The sequence below is a fragment of the Engraulis encrasicolus genome, chromosome 21 (assembly GCF_034702125.1).
Source record: "Engraulis encrasicolus isolate BLACKSEA-1 chromosome 21, IST_EnEncr_1.0, whole genome shotgun sequence".
In the NCBI taxonomy this organism is placed as follows: domain Eukaryota; kingdom Metazoa; phylum Chordata; class Actinopteri; order Clupeiformes; family Engraulidae; genus Engraulis; species Engraulis encrasicolus.
The window spans coordinates 4,222,515-4,243,637 of record NC_085877.1 but is presented as its reverse complement, the minus strand read 5'-3'; the positions used below and the strand labels follow the sequence as shown (position 1 = coordinate 4,243,637).

Sequence of the window (21,123 nt, the reverse complement as noted above, 5' to 3'; positions counted from 1 at the left end):
CTTGTGCTGTAATGGTGATATATCCTGCCCCTGCTCCGCCACTGCCCTTCCCTTCCTAATGACTGCGCGGCCTCATAAACCTAGAGGCTCCCGGAGCCACTCGGCTGGATTACAGCCCGCTTTGCTTGCATGTCAATGTGGCGGAAGAAAGACAGTTAATAAAACACGGACACTAAATCAGAGGCCGTACAAATTAGGGGGTCCCGACCGAGGCCTTTTTTTTTTGAGAGCGGTTGACATTGGTCTTTGTGAGGGGACAGATCTGCAGACAACTAAAGGCATTTCACATATTTCTCACGGTTGGTTCTCTCATTTGTATTCCACAAGTGCTCAAACTATTCCTCAAACTCACTTCATCCACATGCATTTTTGCAGAACTAGTGTTACCATTGAATTATGGTCTGGTATAAGTAGAACTACAGTCTTCTTGCGCTAGTAAGCTAGGTCTTGATGTTATAAAATTAGGTTATGCTACGATTTTTTAGGACTATAGGTGTGCGCACACACTTTCTAACGCGAATCCCGGACAATTAGCGCTGTACGGCAGCCTGTTGAGCTCGTGTGTGAATGTCTATGTACCACCGGCCACTTTAGGAACACTCCACGTGTTGGGTTGGACCGCCTTTTGCCTTCAGAACTGCCTTAATTGCCTGCAACAATACTCGGGTAGGCTGTGGCTTTCCAACAAAGATCACATTACATTACATAGCATTTAGCAGCATTTAGCCTTGACTTCCAAGAAGAAAATTTAAGCAAGAACAGGGTAAGGCGCTGTGCCCAGATGAAAAGCACAGTGTACTTTTGATGACTATACATAGAACAAAGTGAACTTTTTTTCAGCTATTTAAATTGCGTTTCACTGTACTATTAATGCACTGGAGCACTTCTAAAACAGTACTTCAGCACACTTGCAGCACCGAGTATGCTAAATTGGCACCGCTTTTGGACAGCTTGAAGTGCATGATAAGCCTACTTTTGACAAGTGAAAGATGACAGGGTGTCAGTGGAGTGTCCTCATTGTAAAAAATAAATGTGTGTGTGTGGGGGGGGCACACACACACACACACACACACGTGTAATAAAAATAAATAAGAAAAATGAACATCTGTCGTAGGCAAATTTGTGTGATGGTGTTTCTTTTCCTTTTATTGGTGTACAGAAAAGGCAGATCAGATGATTTGTCTATTAATATACCTTTACATTACATTGCATTTTGCAGACGCTTTATAACCAAAGCGGCTTTCAAAGAAGACATAATCATAGCCAACATCACATCATAGCAAATACAAAGAGCACAGGAAATATACAGAACAACAAGTGCAGATGCAAGGAGGGGTTAATATCATAGCAAATAATACAGCTTGGGGGATGACGTGTAGAAGTGTAAAATAAAAATAACCATCTGCATGACGCCAACACATTCACGCTTTGTAATCACTCACGCACACTCACACACACACACACACACACACACTTTGTAATATCTTTCTCGCTCACACACACACACACACACACACACACACACACACACACACGCTTTGTAATCACACACACACGCTTTGTAATCGCACGTGCGTGCGCGCGCACAGACTTTTTTTTTTTATAAACCCAACCACCACCCCCCCTTATGGGGGACCAATAATTTCTTACTTTTTCTTCCATTTCTTTTCATTACCTTAATTTTTCCATCTTTTAACAAAAGCAAAATGTAACGTACAATAATAGACAATAAAAGGATACAGGAAAAAAAGGATAAAGACACGAAAAAAATACAAAAAACAATGTCAGTGTCCCCCCAACACTTCAAACCACATATTAACCCCCCCCCACACACACAGACACACGCTTTGTAATCATACACACACACACACTTTGTAATCTCTCTCTCGCTCACACACACACGCTTTGTAATAGCACGCGCACACACTTTTTTTTTTATAAACCCAACCACCCACCCCCCCTTATGGGGGACCAATAATTTCTTACTTTTTCTTCCATTTCTTTTCATTACCTTAATTTTTCTATCTTTTAACAAAAGCAAAATGTAACGTACAATAATGGACAATAAAAGGATAAAGGAAAAAAAGGATAAAGACAGGAAAAAAAATACAAAAAACAATGTCAGTGTCCCCCCAACACTTCAAACCACATATTAACCCCCCCCACACACACACGCTTTGTAATCATACACACACACACACACACACGCTTTGTAATCACGCACGGGTTAAAAGGAAGAGAGATGACTACAGATTTTGCACACCAGGGCACGACATGTGGAGCCTGTAGGGCCTGAGCAGCTAAGAATAGGCGAGGGTAAAGAGTTGTGCGAGTTGATGGAGGTAGTGTCTCTGATGTCAAGAGGCAGAGTTCTATCTCTTGGGCGCGTACATATCGAAGGCGGCTTCACCAATTTTCTTTGGTGGAAGGGTAGGAATCCTTAGCAGCGTGGCATCAGCGGATCTGAGAGCTCGGGCAGGGGCATAAAAAGAGAGCATATCAGAGATGTAACAGGGAGGAAGACTATTTAATACTTTGAACACCATCAGCAGTATCTTACGTCAATTCTATAGGAGACCAAATACAGACACACACACACACACTCAAAAATCACTCATTTTTTTTGGTAGACCCCCTACTGTTTTTTTGTTTTTGCGGGCAAACAGACTGATAGACGCACGGACGCACAGACATGGGCTCAGCCGGACGAAGGCACGGACTGACGCACAGACGGACGGACGAATGGACAGACAGACGCAGGCATGCACACACGGACGGACAGCTGGCCGGCCGGAGGCACGGACAGATGGAAGCACAGACGGACGCACGTCCGGCCAGACGTAGACACGGACGCACAGGCGGACTGACGGACGGACGGACGCACACACAGCCGGCCAGACGGAGGCACGGACGTGGGCACAGACAGATGAACGTCCGGCCAAACGTAGGCACGGACGCACAGACGGAAGCACGTCCGGCCAAACGTAGGCACGGACGCACAGACGGACGCACGGCCGGCCAGACGGTGGCACGGACGTGGGCACAGACGGACGCACGGCCGGCCAGACGTAGGCACGGACGCACAGACCGACTGACGCACGGACGGACGGACGGACGCACGCACAGCCGGCCAGACGGAGGCACGGACGTGGGCACAGACGGATGCACGTCCGGCCAAACGTAGGCACGGACGCACAGACGGAAGCACGTCCGGCCAAACGTAGGCACGGACGCACAGACAGACGGACGCACGGCCGGCCAGACAGTGGCACGGACGTGGGCACAGACGGACGCACGCACAGACCGACTGACGCACGGACGGACGCACAGCCGGCCAGACGTGGGCACAGACGGACGCACGGCCGGCCAGACGAAGGCACGGATGCAGAGACGGATGCACGCACAGACGGCTGGACGGAGACACGGACGCACGCAGGCACGAACGAACGCACGGATGGGCGCAGGCACGAGGAGGGAAGAACAGAAACCATATTATAGTTACATAGCAGTTGAGAAATACATGCAGTGCATTGCACATTCTATAAAAGACCAAAACAATGCAACACTATTACATCTATTATATCTGAATTGAAAGTAGTTTACAAACAATGCGAGACTATGAGCATGTTTTATATATTTTACATATTTTTCTTACCCAGTGGTTCATGAAGTTCCTCTTGAACGTAGCAGGATGAAAGATCTGACAGGGTTCATTCCAGCTCCAGTGTAGAACATCTACATCAACAAAGTGTTCAGAGTGGAGTATCAGCTTTAATGTAAACACAAGTGAGGAAGCAGTCTGTTGGACTGGGATAACTATATTAAATATAATGATTCAGTTTTACTATATAAAATTCTTCATGGCCTGGCCCCTCCTCCTCTACAGATATTTATTACAAAAAGTATAAATAGGGCTACCAGAGCCAGTTCCAGGGGTGATTGCTCTGTTCCATTTAGAAAGAGCGCTTTTAGTCAGGCTGTTTTCTCTTACAGAGTCTCTCACACCTGGAACACAATTCCCAGTATAATTAGAGAACTGCCAACAGTAAACTCATTCAGTAGCCTAAACAGTTAAAATTGTGGTTACTGGATTGTCAATGCTGTCAACATAATTTCACATAGCTAGGCTACTAGTACTGGCTGCTGTTCTTTAACTCATTTGTGTATTGTATCTTGTAATTGTATTTTGTATTATTTATTGTTAAAATGTGTGAAATATCTTTGACTCTATAATTTTACAACTGTGTACTATAACTGTATTTTTAGTTTTGTTTTAACCTTGTTTTTTTTAAGGAACATCAAACCTGTCAAGGGACAAAAGATGCTAAATACACAAGATTATAGCCATGAAGCTAATTTCCGTTTTTGTTTAAATGCTGGTAATATATGCCGTCCCTTTTTAAATAAATAAACTTGTAAACTTGAAGCGAGGATACTGTTGCGGTCTGGATATTTAGGTGAGAGCAGATTCGCACACTGAAAGACAGTAAGGTCAAGCAAGTAAGGTCAAGTTTTTTTCTGAGAGCAGAGTAGTAGGCGTTTCAGGGTTCTGCCTCCATTAGCGCGCTCAGGCCGACTGAGAACCGCGCTGGAGCCCGTTCCCGCACCTAATCGTGAACCGGTCGTCGTGTTCCCGCCACAGATATTAGCGTTCGCGAACCGGAAAGTTGGTTCGCAATGCGAACCGCAAAATACTAGGTTTTTCTCCGTGAACCGTGACGACAGTGTGGCCGTCAGCAGGTTCATCCGGGTAACACAGTCACGTGCGGAAATTGTTCAGAGCCCGGTATGAACATGGGAGGTTCACAGATAAGCACTTTAGTGCCGAACGTAACTGGTGCAGGCACCGGCACAACCTCCGTTCTGGTCGGCCTGAAAGCCCTACATCAGTGTGCCAGTGAGCACAGGCAGCACTGATGAATACAGAACCCTGAAACAACTGCTCTACTCTACTCTCAGAAAAAAGAACTCCTTGTGCTTACCTTTTTTTACATTTCAAGGGTGAGAGCAGGTTGGTACACTGCTACCGAAATACAGCTAAATGACAGTAAAGGAAATTCTTGTCTGAAGGTACATGTACTGTATGCTTATGTACAGGGGTGGAGCACAAAATTCTGCATGTTCAACCAGCTCTAATAGACCCCCTTTATATATTATTAACAGGTTTGTGTAAAACAAATATCTGACTCCCTGTGGGCCCCCGTTATACAGTGAAACTAATAAGTATTTGATCCATTTCTGGTGTTGTTGGTTTGACATGATCAGATAACTTTAATCGTAGATGTATTCTAACACAGAGAGACAGAATATCAAAAAGAAAAATCGGGAAAATTACTTCACACAATTAATTTGTCGTCTTTGTATTTCATTGAGGTAATAAGTATTTGACCCCTCTAGCCAAAGTACTTGTTGGCAAACCCCTTGTTCTCTAGGGCAGAAGTCAGATGTTTGTTTTAGTTGATGACAGGGTTTGTGCAGAGATTGTGTTGAAATTGCTGGTTTTCTCAGGGAAGTCGACAGGGGGTCAGCCACGTGCCCAGGGAGAGAAGGGAACCCAAATTGAGTCTTCATTACATTGTATGTATTGGGGGGGGGGGGGGGGGGGGGGGGGGGGGGGGGGGGGGGGGGGGGGGGGGGGGGGGGGGGGGGTTACTCTAGCTCACCCTCTGTCCACTGGGTCCTTGAGCGCCTGGGAATCCACCGTTTCCCCTCTCCCCTGGCTCTCCTTCGAACAAAACACACACGCACACACACACACACACACACACACACACACACAACTCAAGATAATAAGACTGACACAAACAAAATGGCTGCATCCAGTGGTCACTGGCCCCATTTGTGATAGTACACAAATCCCATGTGCACTGCGCAATCACAATGCATTCAATGTATTCAAAATTTCTTACCAGAATGCATTGTAATTTTACAGCACACATGTGCGTTGCACAGATTTGCGAAGCATGCGCCATACACCATCACGAACGTGCCGATGGACAAACAAAAATGGTCATCCTTACCTGTTGTCCTGCGGGTCCCTCTTCTCCTTCGACCCCTTTGGCTCCCTGTGCGCCTTTAGGCCCTGGATCACCCTGGGGGCGAGATGGGCATTCATTGGACAAAATAAAAATCTCCAAAGTTAGTTAAAAAGAAAATCTTGTCACAGAGACTTCAAAATATTGCTAACAATTGCCAATTGGGCCTTCTTGCCGCTACACATGGACAATTTAAAAGGTCCTCAGTAGACATGCCATTCAAATAGACATTTTTTGGAGTGCCTTGGTGAAGAAAAGTTTCTCAGCTCATTTCGTCATGCCCTGCTCTTCGGTTCAAAGGGAATATTGTCCAAACACACAGATATTGAGGATTTTGATGGGAAGGAAAACTCAGGAGATAACATGACCATTATTATGTAAAAGTCAGGACATTCAAGTTTTACAGCTGGGCCTCGCTCTATGTTTATTCCAGGTCAACATCATGTATGTGGGTGTGTATATACTGTACATGTGTGAGTAATGTGTGACAAGCAGGGACTGATGAATTACACTGTAGTGTGTGTGTGTGTGTGTGTGTGTGTGTGTGTGTGTGTGTGTGTGTGTGTGTGTGTGTGTGTGTGTGTGTGTGTGTGTGTACAAATGTGTGTATACTGACTGCAGGGCCTGGTGATTCGCCTGGCTCCTGTGGTCCAGTGGTGCCTACACTCCCGACGAAGCCCTGAAGTCCCTGTTACAGAGAAAGAAAGAAAGAAAAGAAAGAAAGCACACACACACAATACATGAACAGTGTGCAGCAGATGGCATCACACAAGGACTGACAATGGCATGACACACTAAATGGCATCGAGAAGTACTAGAATGGTATTGGAAAAAAATAGATGGCAAATTCACTAGAAGGTGAAAATCCACATGGTTTAGGGTTTTTTCCATTAGTGACAAGTCAGACTTCCACAGGAAGATGTTGTACAGTATATTCAAATAAATGTATGCAATAAATCCACAGCACCAAGGCTTAATTTCATATAAGGTCTGATTAAGGGCCATCAAAATAATAAAAGATTGACGAAAGCCCTGGTGTTGCAGACTTTACTGCTTGTTTTGAATGTATGCATTAGTCCAGCATTCAGGCTGGTTTTATGTGGATGTATGTTTTTCACATGTTTCAGGCCTTGATTACATGTACATATGCAGATATTTTTAAAAGCGAATATTTATTTTATCTCTTTACATATAAACACAGCATGTCGATCAAATGAAACACCCTACTGACAGGTGTACCTTAGAAATCTCCACTTAAACTCTAAAAATCTATTTTAGGAAATTGAAGCTCTGTTCACGTGCAAAAAGACGAATGTATTCCAAAAATATAAATATTACGTGTAAACTGGGTCTTGCAGCATGTTGTGTACCCACCCTCCCTCCTGTGCATCCAGGAGATCATGGCTGTCCCACCTCCCTTCTGAGGTCTGGTGTACATGCGTACGCTGCTGCAGCCAACCCTGTCTGTGGGTCTGTGGGTCTGTGAGGTCCTGGTTGTCCCACCTCCCATCTGCGGCCGGGCGTGGCACTGCCCCCATTCCCCTCCCGACACTCAGGAATCCCTCAGCCGGTTTCCATGTCCATGCAACTACCCTAACCAGCCTTCCCAGACGACTGAAGCACCCTTCGTTCAACAGTTCTTGGACCGCTGCCACTGTTGGCAGTGGAGCCCGGAGCCGGCCCACGCGCCGCCCCAGACTGCAACCGGGTGCCTTGCCCCCCGCTGAGCCCGGACGAGCACTGCAGTGAATGCCCTCCTCCGCACAGCGAGACCACCTCCCACCTGCGCAGCAAGGCATTCCACTGACCTGGTTGTCCACCCACCCCAAGGTAGCCGAAGGAACCGCGGACCGGACCGCACTGCGGGAACCTCCATCCAGGCATCAGGACAGGCCCTGCGCATGACAATGCCTCCGCCGCCCAGAACCACTAACTTTAGCCAAGCCTCTACTACTCTTCTCTACTCTACTCTACTCTCCTCTACTCTACTGACTGACATTGGTGATCCAGGTTCTCTGAACATTGCAGACATCATCAGGCTAGTCCCGAAGACCTATCTGAAAGCACAACGGTGCACAGTTCCTTCAATGGTCAACAAAGCCAGTAAAAGACCCTGCGTTACAAGCAAGAGACAGTGTCACTAGGATGCAGAGGAAAACATTCACTGCAGTACTCATACTCGAAGTCGACTGAAGGCACAACACCCAATTGCAGTCAGGAACAACGCACAGTCCAAGTCCAGAACTCCCCCACCCACAGTAGCAGCAGTCCAAGATCTATTGGACGAAAGGCACTTCAGCAGTCCAAGACGGCATGATCGGGACAGTTTCTAGACATGGAGAGCGGCTAAAAGGATCCTAAATGTCAAGAGAGGATATGAAGGGGGAGGCAGAACCTTCTGAACCTTTTTTCCATTTTTTTTCTTTTTTTTTTAAGTGGGAGGCAGAAGATTTTTTTGGCCTGTTTTTTTACTTGAGCTTGTTTTTTTCCCCTCTTTTCTTCAAGCTTTATCCTACAGGCCCCCAGGTGAAGTGTCTTCTCTCTGTTGGGTTGTGGTGTGAGTGGAGTCTTTGAGTCTTGGTCACTGGCAGCAGAAGGCTGTTCACTGGTCAGCGACGTGATGCACTCTTTAGACGGTGGTCCAATGAAGTAGTGGTAGTAGTAACAGATGGAGGAATTGTAGAACAGTAGACCAGAATAGGTGTAAAACCTTTAAACATATAAACACAAAATAAAAGAATTAAATAAACCACACACACACACAGTAGGCATATGTCACGACATCACCTACAATCCAGACACTTTCCGCGCTACTGCGGGTAGCCTACACCAAGTAAAAACTTCCGAGCCACGTTGCATGGGGCTTAATGGTCAATAAGCCCCACGTCACTACAAGACAAGTCCGACAGGTGGACAAAGATGCGTCCGCCTATGCATTGCCGTCTTGTGGACACAGGAGGGAATTCCAATTTTAAGACAGCATTTCTGACGGACCGACAGACCGCCTTATAGATATAATAGGACACATCTGAAAACATGAGGTCAACCAGGTGAAATTACAGCAGCGCTCAGAATGAATGGTTATATGGATGTAGGCCTATCCTCTCGTTTCCGCACTGCTGGCACACAAACTTTTGACTACACAACTCGTACAGAGAATGTAAGCTCCAGGCTACCCTGCAGTACAAACAAAGCAATTTGAAACCATTTGAAACAAAATGCCACCTGTGCCGGGACTCACTAGTTTCACACCGTGTCGGCCTGGATGGGCGGGATTTGGGTTGTGCATATAGCCTACTCGTGCACTAGAGCTGAAGTCAGTGGCAACATGCAAGAGGGTGGTTTTTATTTGTTTATAAGATTTTGTCCACATACAAAAACATTACTTTAAATCTCAAACACCATGGTTCTAATATGCCTTATTTTAAATAACTGGACTAGGCTACCAGTAGGCCTAAAGCAATGACACACTGCTAACTGTTAGAATAACAGTTAGGCCTAAGTAAAATTGCATCGATAAAGTGACATGGAGTAGGCTATTATGGCATATAGGCTTAATAGGCTATGTTGATAACGAGGTTCTTTCTTATTAGGCCAAATTATTTTGTCCACCTACAAAAAATAGCCTACATGTAGGTTCATTCCCAAATGCTTCCAATAGCCTATGGCTCGATTGCAATAATGGGACCTTCTGGACTTCTAGTCAAAATGTAGAGTAGAGTAGAGAAACTTTAGAGAAACTTTATTGATCCCCAGGGGGAAATTCAGGTGTCAAGTAGCTACATAAAAACAAACACAGACACACAGACACACACACATATGAAGAGGTTCCAGATCTGGGCCAGCTCTGGCATCTCAGGCAGTCCAATCCCCAATAATGATGTCCTTCTTAGTGTCCTTCTGTATACTGTTAAACAGTTGAATGGCCCAAGGGACAAAGGACCTCCTTAGCCTGTCTGTCCTGCAGGTGAAAGCACGGAGTCTGTGACTGAACAGACTCAGTTGGTTAGTGAAGGTGGCGTTAAGGGGGTGATGCTGATTGTCCATAATAGAGTCCAGTCTGCTCAGTGTTCTGCTCTCAGCTGTTGAGGTGAGTGACTGCAGCTCCATGCCCACCACTGACCCCGCCTTCCTCACCAGTCTGTCAAGGCGTGCAGCATCTCTCTTCCTAATGCTTCCACCCCAGCAAGTCACAGCGTAGAAGAGCACACTGGCCATGACAGACTGGTAGAACATAAGCAGAAGTTGGCTGCAGACATTGAAGGACCTCAGCCTTCTTAGGAAAATAGAGCCTGCTTTGGCCTTTCCTGTAAAGTGCTTCAGAATTTGTGGACCAGTCCAGCTTATTGTCAAGGTGCACTCCTAAGTACTTGTAAGTACAGACAGTCTCCACATCCTCTCCCCCAATAGAAACAGGCACCAAGGGCGGGGTGGAGCGCCTGAAATCGATCACCATTTCCTTGGTTTTGGTGGTGTTCAGGTGCAGCTGATTGTTTTGGCACCATCCTACAAAGTCATCCACCAATCCCCTGTACTCCTCTTCCTGACCGTCTCTTATACACCCCACAATTGCAGTGTCATCTGAAAACTTCTCTGCATGTGACATGTCCCAGAATTGTAGCTGAAGTCATTGGTATACAGGGTGAAGAGCAACGGGGAGAGAACCGTTCCTTGTGGCGCTCCTGTGCTGCTAATCACTGTCTCCGATGTTATGTCACCCATCCTCACAAACTGGGGCCGCTCTGTGAGGTAATCAGTTATCCAGGTCACCAGGCTAGGCTGCACTCCAATCCGCACCAATTTCTCTCTCAGCAGCAGGGGTGTATGGTGTTGGAATGCGCTGGAGAAGTCAAAAAACATGATTCCTCACAGCACAGCCACCCTTATCCAAGTGAGCATGTACCCTGTGAAGAAGATACAGGATGGCATCCTCCACTCCCACGTCTCTTGGTAGGCGAATTGCAGAGGATCCAGTGCGTGGCGTACCTGGGGTTGAGAAAGTTGCGCAGCAGCACTCGTTCAAAAGTTTTCATTAGGTGTGAGGTGAGGGCAACCGGTCTTGTAATCATTAAGTTCTTTAGGGTGAGTTTTCTTTGGAACAGGTACCAGGCATGATGTTTTCCACAAGATAGGAACTTTGCTTTCTTGTAGACTCCTATTGAAAAGGTGATGAAGGGGCTCAGCTAATTCCTCAGCACATGTCTTTAGCAGTCTTGCACAGATGCCATCAGGGCCGGCCGCCTTGGACTTAAGTCTTTTCAGTGTCCCTCTAACTTGATCAGTGGTGATTGTCGGCTGGAGTTGGAGTGCTGGGTTGGAGTAAGGGGGGAGTGGAAAAGGGGTGGGTGGTGGTAAGTTGTTCCAAGACGCAGAAGTGAGGAGCAGGGAGGGGATAGAGGTAGTGGGGATTTGTGAGTCTGCTGTGTCCATGGTGGGGGTACTGCTGCATTGTTGATGGTGGTGGGAGAGTGGTGACCATAGGCCAGAGTAGGAGGGTGTGGGATGAAGTGTCCCTGTTAGTGAGGCTGGGTGAAAAGTAATAACGGGAGTGTGGGGTTGTGAGTGGGTGAGATGGGAGCCTGCTGAAGAGTGGTTGTCAAGTGTGGGCTGGGGGGATTCAGGGGCTATAGAGGTGACAAGGGAAATGCTGCCCTCTGTGCCAGAGTTTCCAAACCGGTTGTAAACATGGTTTAAATCATTGGACATTGAGAGATCACCCTCGCCATACATCTCTTCTTTCCACACCCAGTGATTTTTTTAATCCCCTGCCATGCCTCTCTAGCATTGTCCTTCATTTTAATTTCCACCTTCTTCCCATATGCCACCTTGGCCTCCTTCAGTCTGCTTTTGAGTTCTCGCTGTACACTCCTCAGTTCAGTCAAGTTTCCCTTCCTTAAAAAGCTTCTTTTTCTTATTGAGGAGTTGCTTGACATCTCTGGTTACCCAGGGTTTGTTGTTGGGGTAGCAGCGAATCGTTTTTGTTGGTACAACAGTGTCCATGCAGAAGTTTATGTAATCAGTAGTACATGCTGTGGCCTCATCCAGGTCATCACTGCCCTGCAGTATACTCCAGTCAGTGGTCTCGAAACAGTCTCTTAGTGCCTCCTCAGTTTCTGGTGTCCATTCTCTGAAAGTGTGTGTGGTAACTGGTAGCCTTTGTACTTTTGGGATGTACAGAGGCTGTAAATGGATCAAATTGTGGTCAGAGAAACCCAGTGGGGGAAGGGGGGTGGCACTATATGCATCCTTCACGTTTGCATACAGGAGGTCAATGGTTTTATTTTTTCTTGTTGCACAGTCAACACACTGATGGAAGTTGGTGAGAGTGGAGTTGAGGGTAACGTGGTTAAAATCCCCAGTGATGGCAAAGAAAGCCTCGGTATGCTGTGTTTGTAGCCTCGCAACAGTTGTGTGAATGACGTCACATGCAGTCTCGGGCGCCGCTCTCGGGGGGACATATGGTGCATTCATGTGGTCTTCCGAAGTAGATATTATCTAGTTGCGAAGTGGTATTTACAAGTGCGTTGCGTTCATGTGCTTTTTTGATGTTGTTTACAAATTAAAGATGGCGAACCAGAGTGAGACTTTTTACTAAAACGATTATAGACTGTTGTTCATCAGCTACAGCAAGCAAATGAATTAGGAAGTCAAAGGTAAAAATTCTGTATATTTTCTGACACTGTCATTTACCATGACTGTCTAAACATACTGAATGCCGGTGTTTGAGTATTTCAACTTAGCGGTTGCCATGGCGAGAGTAGAGCCAGCTGTTGTGTGCGTCATCATCTCGTAAACTCGTTTCTTAAAATTTTCTACGAGTTGTCCAGTGGTAAATACCAGAAGCGGTGGCGTTCACGTGCGCTTCGAATGTCGGCATTTGGTATTTACGATAATTACGAGACCACATGAACGCACTAATAGACGCAGATTATTATACAGTGTGAAAATTCTCTTGGAGTGTAGTAAGGACGTACGCTGATGGCCAGTAGCTCCACATCTTTACTACACACTGTTTCCTTCACCGTTACATGTCCGGGATGACAAAACTTGTGATTGATGTACATAATCAGTCCACCTCCTTTCTTTTTCCCTGAAAGTGCATTGTCTCTGTCAAGTCTAACTACGCTGAAGCCCGGTATGTCAACATTACAAGTAGGAGTGAGACTAGTTAGCCATGTTTCCGTGAAGCAAATTAGACTCGCTTCTCTAAACAGTTTTTGGTTTCTTACCAGGGCAGTCAGCTCGTCCGTTTTGTTGGTTAGCGAATTCACGTTTCCCATAATAATTGCTGGAACAGAGGGCTTATATCTCCATTTCTTCTCCCGTCGCTTGGCCTTGACTGCGACCCCTGCTCTGCATCCACGAAAGCTGAAAACTTCTTTTGGAATATCCACGTGAACCGCGGCAGAATCAGCAAACTTCCGCAGATCCATCAGCTGGCTGCGCGAGTAAACAATGTTGCAGCGTCCATAGCAACGCACAGACTTCTCCATATCGGAATAAATAACTTCTTGTCCACGTTAAAAAATAAAAAAACGAATTAATAATAATGTACAGAAAAACAACAACTAAACGCTAATCTAAGAACTGGAAAATAAGTAATAAAACACAACACGAAAGACGACTAGAACAGACATAAAACAAGGAGCTACAAAACTTGCTGCCATTCTCGCTGGCGCATACGTCATATATGTTGTCAATATTAAGTTGCTTCGGGTAGGCCGTTATGTAATATGCTGATAGCCTACATTGCATTTGACCAAATAATATATAGATGTCAAGTTGACGGTTTTGCTTGGATTTTTGTTCAGTTTTGTTTGATTTAGGTCCAACCTTTGTGAATTATGTGTTAATAAAATGAGCATTCACATTAAATATCCAAATTAATTTGCTTGAAAAGAGGAAAACATTTTTTTTAACTATACATTTGAGTGCCTTGGTGAAGAAAAGTTTTTTCTCTTTTCAAGCAACTTTTTTGACATTGAACCTTGAACCAAAGAGCACCCACAAGAATACTTTTTTCATCTTTCTAAAGGGACTGAGCACGCCTCTGACTTCCAAACATCCAAATTAATTTATTTGACCATAAGCAATCCTACTATTGCGCCCTAAACCCAATTGCCAAACCTACAAGCCTTGGCTGCAACCAACGGTAGACCATTACAACTCTACACACAAATAGTAGCCTAATTGGTAGGCATCACGCCAACTTGTGCCCAGCCATTAAACTTAGGGACTGTTCGTTATTTATTTTCGGGGTCGTCGGAAGATGACCACCTTTGATCGTCAAATTTTGCATGACCCTCCCCTAGCGAGATTCAAAACTTTGATGACCCTCCCCGCGACGCCGTCAAAAAATGCATGACCCTCCCCTAGGGAGAATTAAGAAATAGCCTTATCCTGCCTTATTTTTGACGTTGATTGACCAACGCTGCTTAGCGAAAGGGCCGTTTCTGAGGCTATGTTACATTGAAACATACAACAAACAAGGCTACTTTGAAATGCTTTTTGTAATAAATGGGCCAAACATTTTTGGATGACCCTCCCCTAGCGAGCTTAAAAAACTTTGATGACCTTCCCCGCAGCAATGAAAAAACTGACACGACCCTCCCCTATTTTCTTCCGGTGACCCCAAAAATAAATAACGAACGGTCCCTTACAACGTTACAAAGAGTGGGAAACAAAGGAAGAAAACTGTCCCACACAATACACTGTTGTGAGACAACTGCGGTTTAAATGACACTTTAGGCCTACGTCTCGCCACATATGACCAGTTCTACCACGAAGTAGGCCTAAAATAAAACCACAAGTGCTTACCAGCTCCCCCCGACAGGTTCCCAGCGTCACGCGTTAGCACGGTATTTCCAAATTAATTAAGTCAACCACAGCCAGCTTGTGTCTTTCCAAAATCTTCTTTGTTCTTCTTCTTCATTGACTCACGTTTATTGGCGGTTGGCTTCCGACGTGGAGCATTACCGCCACCAACTGGTGCAGTTATGTAAACTCTCTGCTTATGGTGCGTTCCCCAGGATTTGGAGATGGGATGTTTCTGTCCTACTTGTTGAAATGCTTTTGAACGCCTGTTGAATCGGAATGTTCAAGTCGCGAGCTGGGGCAAAAGCGAAGCAGACCGACTTCGTCCCATTGATAGTGATGTCATCACAGCAATGGCAGCGCACAGTCTTAGGAATAGTTTATGTTGCACACATTAGGCTACTCAGCAATCACCATTCTATGGACAAATAGAGTGGATTTGGTCAGGTTAACAGTTGCAAAACCGCCCATGAACCTTTCTAAGGTGTAGTTATTGGCATTGCCTATTTCAAAGATGAAATGCGGCTACATGAAAAAAAACGTATGGTGTTGTTTACACCTCATTGTTTACATTGCTGACATCTTAGAGAAGTGGATATGTATTTTTGTCCCTCCATGTTTGTAGTTTGGTTGGCTTGCTGGTTGGAACGCTTTCAAGTGGGAGGTAGCTGCCTTCTGGTTGCCTACTGGGAAGCTCCTGGGGAATGCACCATTAGTTATGGAGCCTTGGCGTATTTAGGTCGGAGGTACGGAGCGTTGATGGGGAATGTGCGCCTTAACAGGGGTGATGAATAAACAAAACAAAATAAGACAAAAACAAAACAAAACAGAACAAAAATAAATAATAATTAGGGACAGCCATTGGAAGGGAATAGAAAAAGAAAATCATAAGCAAGTAAACAACTGAACATAAGAAAATAACTTAAATCCTCTCAAATAACTGGGTAGATTTAAAAAAAAAATCGAATAATGGGCCCATGCAGACGGCCTATTGGAGTATGGCAGCAAGCCTTCCAATGTTAGTCTTGTCAAGCCTAGTGGTCTAACATTTTGCAACAGAATGTCTCTTTCACTGCTATATGCTGGGCATTCTAATAACACATGCTCTACTGTCTCTCTACTGTTGCAAAACGGGCATTGTCCAGTGGCGTGTTTACCTATAATGCTGAGGGTGTAATTAAGTCTTGTATGTCCTTTTCTCAGCCTTGTGATGACTGTATCAACTCTTTTGTCCCTGCTATCTGGTCTTCTTATGGGAACTAATGGTTGGATCTTGTACAGGAACCTCCCCTTTGTAGGCCTACTTGCTACCCACTGCTCTTGCCACAGTTTGCACACTTTACTCTTGATTAGGCTTTTCACCTCCTCTCTGCTTAGTGGCACCATCAAATTGCCTAACTCCAGCTTAAGGGCTTTTTTGGCCAGTAAGTCAGCCGCTTCATTGCCTTCCACTTCTGCATGTGATGGGACCCAAAGAAAACACACATAGCCTATATGCCCGTGTGAGACAGTCTATACAAGCATTGGAAAATTTCACAAATTAGATCAGGTCTGCAAGCAGACTTAAAGGTCATACTGCTAGCCAAGGCTGCCATTGAATCTGAGCATACAACATACTTATTTGGTCTAAGATCCTCAGTCCACGTGAGTGCCATTAAAATAGCTAAAAGCTCCACTGAATAGATTGCCAAGTTGTCTGGTGTTCTCTGTTTGAGTGACGCATCAAAGTCTGGTACATATACTGCTGCTCCTGTCCTTCCAGTGTCTGGATCCTTGGAGCCATCAGTATATACCTGTCCTGTCATAATATTTCATGCTTAAATAGTGTTGCACCATATTACGTAGTCCACCATATTCTCTCTTTCTCTCTATTCTCTCTTTTTAGACAGTTTGGCTATCTCCAAGTCCACCTCAGGCATTGGGAAAAACCAAGGGGGAGTAGCTGACAGTGTTACTGTGCGGCAATATAATAGCTCAGTCAATTCTAGTTTCTCAGCCTCTTCGTCTCCCACCCACCCAAAGCTATTGAACTGCTTATGGCCATGCTCCCAGCACTTATTCAGCACCCCCTTGGATGGATGATCCTGTGCATGTCCCTGTAATGTAACCTTTTTACACTTAGTTGTGACCCTCTGGATATGTTCTCCATATGTCAGTTTATGATCCATCCACACTCCTAGGAATCTAACACTTGGTACTTGCTTAATTGACTGCCCATACAGAGTGATTTGCACCTTCGGGTTCACTTGGGTTTTGTCAACAGAAAAATGAAATCCCCACTTATTCCCCAATTCTTCCACAGTACTAACGGCTGCCTGTAGCTTACGTTGTACAGCTACCACATTACGCCCTCTCACCCGCAGAGCCCCATCATCTGCATATAATGACCTGCCAAGGCTGGCGTGCACCCCCACAAATACATCATTGATCAAGATATTAAAAAGAATGCAGACGCTCCCTTGTGGAGTTCTATTTTCTATGGGATATATACAGGAGTGAGATGACCCAACCCATACTTCAATACTCCTGTCTTTAAGGAAGTCCATCACCCAGTTGTATCCTACCCCCTAGGCCTACAGACTCTAATTTCTTTCCAAAACCGAGCGAGCAACCTAATTAAAAACACCTGCGTTTGAGTTTTCCCGCACACCCACATCGGCTGCGCTGAGGACAGCTGTGCTGATCAGCCAACTCGCATTCCGCTAATTAGGTGACACACTAGGCTCGTTCGCGACGAAGCAGTGCTGCTCTTGCTAGGCAGTGTGCGCACTTTGCCAGTTTGATGCATTCTGGTTAGAAATGACTAGTTCCTAGAGTGCACTGAGGTCTTTAGTGCATAGTGTAGTGGAAAAATTTAAGCTAGGCACTCTGCCCTCGCTGGAAGTGACAGCTGAGCATGGCATTAGCTCGCCAAAATATCAGTTGGCTACTGTTTACAATGCACAGCGTCTGGTGCTTGTATTTCCATTTCCTTCACCCCAAAGGACAACAATCACTATACAATACTTTGGCAGGCCGCCGTTTGATGCGTGCAGTGTCCATCATTCAAGCACTGCATTTTTCCGCCATTGTTAGGGGATCATCCTGGCACTTTCAGTGCACTGGCTCAACTGAAATTTTCAGCGTGAGCACCATAGGCACTGAAAAACAGTGCCCGAAGTGCACAAGTGCATGATTTGAGACACAGCCAATGAAACTGAGAAAACGTGGTGTTCAGCTCAGTAGAAGAGTTTTGTCAACAGTCTCCTAATTCTGTAAATAATGTTGACGGAACACCAACCTATTGTATGAATGATTGTTGCCCTTTGAGGTGAAGGAAATGTAAATACAAGCACCAGACGCTGTGAATTGTAAACAGTAGCCAACTAGTGTGCTAATGCCATGCTCATCCGTTTCTTCCAACGAGGGCACAGTGCATAGTGCTCAAATTTAAGCTCTGACTGTCAGTGCACTGACACAAGTGAGTGAATTGAGACACAGGGAAAGACTTGCTATCTTGGTCAAAGATGCACCAATGGTCAATGATGTTGTGTGCATTGCAAAATTCTGAGGAAAAACTGTGTTCTTACCAAAGAAACTCGACACAGAAGAATAATCTCTCGGGGGGGGAAATGCATGGGGCACCTAAGTCACGCCCTTCTACTTCTGATCTGTGGGGCTGGAGCTCTCAAAATTTTGAATGAGAGTTAATGGAGCGAGTCAAGCAAAATCCTCATCCCGTTTGGCATGTGCTCCGGATTTCACATATGACAGAGAATTTGAAAGGTTTGGATTTGCGTCGTAAGACTACTCATTTTCGACACGCAAGAAACGTTATTTTAGCTTTTGTGCAAAACTGTGTTAGAGACTACATGTGCGCCTCGCATATCTGACGTGAACGGACATGCGATGTCTGTTGTGTAGTCCAAATAATTACATATTTTTGCACACACACAACTCAAAAATGGCTTGCCAAGTGAAGTCAGCAAGCACACCATTGGTTGTTATTAATTCTGAGGCACAGCTATGTGTGATCTACGGGGAAAAGCGAGGTGGAAAATAGCTTTGATCAGTCCATTACAGCCCAGTCAAAAGTTTTTGCGTTCCCAGTCCCACGAGCCGCCCGGAAGGGGTGGAGACTTAGGTGCCCCATTGGCCACGGTGTAGTACGGGGGCGTTGCCTGAGGACACGGATGGATGGAAAATTAACTCCCTTGCGCATGGTCATTGGTCAGTGGGTGCGATTGAGGCAGTCGGTTCATATGCAAAATAGGGAGGCGGAGCACTCGGAGGGTCACAGGCAGCCTCATAATGAATGGCAGTGAACGAGAAGCCAGCGTATTGAAGGATAAAACTCACTGTTTTGAACTACTAATCGTCCGGGGAAACTTCCTTCAAAGTTCACAGCCTGCCTCGTGAATTCAGGGAAATGACAAAAAAGTGGGACAAGCATACGTACATCCAGATGACCACGAGCACTTGTAGAATCCACAGTCCCCCCCTATCAGCTCAGTTTGACAGCTGTCACAACGCTCTCGGAGAAGTTCCATTGCGAGAGGTTCCGCTCGCCAGGTAGGCTACTGCACTGTAGGGGCGCCAACGGAGGACTGCAGACTACATTCAGAGGCTGCGCTCTCCTCTCGACAGCGCCCCTAACTGCAGACATGGGTTAAATAGCGAGAAGGCTGTAAATAGTGTAGGCCTACCCTCCGAATGCCCCGCTCGCTGGGTGCGTTCTGACAGCTGTCAAACTGAGCTGATGGGGGGACTGTGGATTCTACAAGTGCTCGTGGTCATCTGGATGTACCTATGATTATCCCACTTTTTTTTGTAATTTCCCTGAATTCACGAGGCAGGCTGTGAACTTTGAAGGAAGTTTCCCCGGACGATTAGTAGTTCAAAACAGTGAGTTTTATCCTTCAATACGCGGGCTCCTCGTTCACTGCCATTCATTTTGAGGCTGCCTGTGACCCTCCGAGTGCTCCGCCTCCCTATTTTGCATATGAACCGACTGCCTCAATTGATGCCATTTTCGTACTCCCTTGCACTAAGGGTGCATCCCAATATGTGTCCTTGCCTCCTCCACTTGTGCTTGTCTCCTCGTCCCGCCTCCTGGCCCCTCCTCCGTGGAGAAAACGATAAAGTTTCCCAGCTGTCAGCCTCGCCACAACAACTTTTGAGGGACTGTTTTTCATTCACCATCCCAATTGCAAATGAGAAAAAGACTTAACAATTGAGCTTTTGCAAGATATTGAAATATAATGCTGTTGTCAGTGATGTCATCATGACGAGAAGCAAGTGGAGGAGGCAAGTTCACATATTGGGATGCACACATAGTCAGTGGGGGCGACACCATGATGGATAATTTGTGGCCAAATTAACTGCAGCTGTTGGTCAGCAGTAATTGCTGGGGGTAATTAAGGACAGCTGACAAACATTCACGCTGTCCTATGACCTGTTTCACACCCGACCCTCGCGGAAGTGGCATTGCATGCTTCCCTGATGCTTCCAATAGGCCTACTGACCTTAGAAGAAGAAGAATAACATTTCCGTACTCCCCTCGCCATCATTTCGTACTACGCTGTTATGACGTGAGTAAGCCCTCCTATCTATCTATCTCTCCTTGGTTCTTACCCTGCTAATTGAACCTTCACACTTCACTTTACTGGTGCAATGTGCAATTAATGAAGATTGGCCAATAGCCTGGTCCACTTGAGCCATGAAACTTACCACACTAAAATGGCAGTTATTTTTTCCAACCCCTATGCATGTTGCATTGTATTGTACTGTATTGTATTATATTATATTGATGTTTTATGTCCTCATAGGACAGGCTAAAAATAAGAAAGGTGTCTTGAAGGTGTCCTGCCATCCCTCAGTGTACTTGGTCGAGAGCAACTATTGGCTCACTGGCGTCATGTCCTCCCTTTCAAGGGATGGGTGGGTGGCAAGTTCTGGCAACCATACGCTCAGTGCCGCTGACAGCTTTGCCTGGGCCCGGAACAAAGACAGCTGAAAGGGCCCCAAACCCAATACAATGTAATGAGAATCCAAGTTGCCCCTCTCTGTCTGGGCCCCGGACAAGTGACCCCTTTGTCCCCCCCATCGGCTTCCCTGATCCCGCTATATGATTCAGGCCATTTCTGCAGCACACAGTGTGCACATTAGTCCGACAATTACTGTTCCAATACATTTGAAAATAGCCTAAATGTAGGCCTAGTTTAGTTGGTATATGATACAAAATAAATGAATAAAGGTTTGCAGACAGATCTTACTGCCTTCAGATAGGGGGCAG

General features: G+C 45.7%; 1 long non-coding RNA gene across 1 annotated transcript; it reads right to left on the bottom strand.

Annotated features, from left to right (window-relative positions):
* Window positions 1-1,138: 1,138 nt before the first annotated feature.
* On the bottom strand, window positions 1,139-14,939 carry LOC134437473 (uncharacterized). The gene is made up of 6 exons (XR_010032382.1): window positions 14,853-14,939; window positions 7,410-8,745; window positions 6,652-6,723; window positions 6,021-6,092; window positions 5,664-5,725; window positions 1,139-3,735 (listed from the first exon to the last, which is right to left on the bottom strand). It is a non-coding gene; the product is annotated as an uncharacterized LOC134437473 (long non-coding RNA).
* Between the last annotated feature and the right edge of the window lie 6,184 nt (window positions 14,940-21,123).